Below are 2,788 nucleotides of genomic sequence, written 5' to 3'. Positions count from 1 at the left end.
TAAAAATTAATATGTGCTAATATATATACAAGTGTAATAATATGATACTATAGTACTACATCACACATTCATACCATACATAATGCTTCCATAATAATCTATTATTGTTTATCCATACATCCATTTAAAATAAAGTGATAGAGTCATAGAAATCCTAAGTTTACAGGGTCTAGGTTGAACAATCAATCAATTGTAGAGTGTAAGGCATTGTCATAAAAAAATTAATATAAGTTTAAGGCTAATATCTCTAGCTCGTTAGGCTCGTGAGCTAGCTCATTAACTATATGAGCTGAAATGATGGCTCAGGTTGTTGAAAAATATAAATGAGTCGAGCTGAGCCACTAATGAGCCGAGTCAAGCGAGCTATGAGCTTTTCGTCCATCCCTATTTCAAAGAATCACTTTATAAAACTAATAAAGACTCACTTCTCAGTAAAAAAACTACTTGACAGAACTTATCCTAGATTCGGCCTCGAAGCTGCTCTGGGAGTTCTGCCAAACTGGGCTTAGTTTTTAGGGTCAAGATAGCAAGAAAAGAAATGGTAGTATGAATGGGCGTAAAATAAAATTCCTCGTATCAACGGTCTGTGGGCCATCTGCAGATTTTTTTTTTTTCCGAAAACCGCCATCTGCAGAAATTAATACAGGCAAATCTGATGCTCCTGCCAGGCTGCCAGCATATCTAAACCAATTACATGCTGCCAGTTTTAGCACTAGAAATTTTGGTGTGATTTTATATCTATCCCTCTCCAACACCACCACCCCCGCGCCCCCATCACACATTCCGATCCTGAGAGCTCAGACAGCAAAACCCTCCCAGCAGAGCCCCCCATGCATCTCTGTGAGATAAGCAACATCTTTTCATTTCTGACTTTCAGAGGAGGAACGTGTTTTTTCATCTCTGAATAATATATTCAGATTGAATCATTGAATAGAAGATATATAGAGATATGAATAGAAGACATATAGAGATATATTCCTAACTAGCCTTAGCTTCTTCGTTTAGATATAGATAGCTAGAGAAGAGAGATCATGTCTCTTGGTTTGTGTGCAGGAACCTGTGTCGTCGTTCATAGGCTGCACACACTACGTCAGAATTGCACTTTACTGCCGGTTCAAAATACCCCATCACTGTCGGATTTTGAACCGGCACAACCATACCAGCAGTGATGAGGATAAGCTATCACTATCGGTTCCTACAAACCGGCAGTGTTCTTCAACTTCACTACCGGTTCTTTACACAACCGGTAGAGTTCAGTTCCGCCAACACTGCCGGTTCATAAGACCACCCGGTATAGTTCATTTTCACCAACACTATCGGTTTGTGTTTGAACCGGCAGTGTTATCGTACGAATCACTGCCGGTTTGTGACAAGAACCGGTGGTGATGTCTAAGCCAATGCTGTCGGTTTGTGGCTCTAGTCAACAGTGCCATCACTGCCGGTTTGTTGCTAACCGGCAGTGATGTTTACGACAACACTGTCGGTTTTCTACTAACCGACAATGATGTTTTATAATTTATTTTAATTTATATTTTTTCGTGGAATCGGTTTTCGCTTTATATACGCCACTTAGACGATAGATCCATCAATATTAAACATTACAAATGTTACGGTTACAGTTCAAATGTTCTTATCAAGATCTCGATCCCTCAAAATAAAAAAGAAATATTCTCGGACTTCACAAATTGTGCAACGCTTCTCGGACTTTCTTACAATAATCTGGCGAGCCGCTCTGGGCCATACTGGTCCTTGAACTTCACGAATTGTGCAATGGAAAATACTCCATCTTTTTTCAATACCTCGGCTAAGATGAATTTTGCCAGCTCCGATTGTAGCGCGACGATCTCCATGTCTAACAGTCTTTCGTGGTTATATTTCTTGCACTGCCGTTCAAAAAGATGATATCCAAAGAGGAATTAGTAAATTATTTTGTTGAATGATTAACAGACATAAATGAAATGGGGATTATACACACCAACTTATCGACTTCTTCTGATTTCCCACCGATGTAGCGAAGTATTGCCCACATTACATAAAACCCGCATTCATTGTTTCCCGCCGGCTGTTTTAGGTACTTCCCCTCCATTTCGACAACCTTGAATGGGACCTGCGTCCCACCGATATGTCTTCTTTGGACACTGAGCAACATTAAAAGGAGAAACGTTAGAATGCGGTATGTGTGATTAGAAAATAATATGTTATTAGAATCGCGTACTAATTCAGCACTGCCACCAGTGCATCCAGATGATGAAATAGTTTTTTCTTCGAGTCCCACACCTCGATCAGATTTTTGGCAAGATTAACACAAATGAAGATGAAATGGTGGCTGCAATCACAGAATCCTAATTATCGAATAATCTTAACGAAAAAGAAGCATAAAATTAAAAGCCGAGAACACATACTCGTAGTTGTAGGCTAGAAGTATGTGTGTTTTGTTCTTTATCTTGAATTCGTCGAAAACAACAATCACTCTCTGTTTCAGGTCTTTTAAGTCACATCCATGGAGGCCTAGACATCTCTTCTCATTGACTCGCGAGGGGTCCAAGAAGCCTATGTTATCCTATTTGCTTTTTAGAATACAAAATTTTGCTATACACCTACATAAAATCATGGGAAGTGCTCAAAAGTTAACAATTTGTATCCCGAGAGAGTAGTTAATTGTAATATTGTGCATGTAGGGTACTTACATAGTCCACAGCGTCAACATTTGTGTATCAAGAGAGCATTTCTGGTATAGCTGGAACAAGCACTCCCACTCGACATCGAATTTCTCTTCTTCAGGATAATT

The sequence above is a fragment of the Miscanthus floridulus genome, chromosome 16 (genome assembly GCF_019320115.1).
Source record: "Miscanthus floridulus cultivar M001 chromosome 16, ASM1932011v1, whole genome shotgun sequence".
Lineage (NCBI taxonomy): Eukaryota > Viridiplantae > Streptophyta > Magnoliopsida > Poales > Poaceae > Miscanthus > Miscanthus floridulus.
This window is presented reverse-complemented; position numbering follows the sequence as displayed.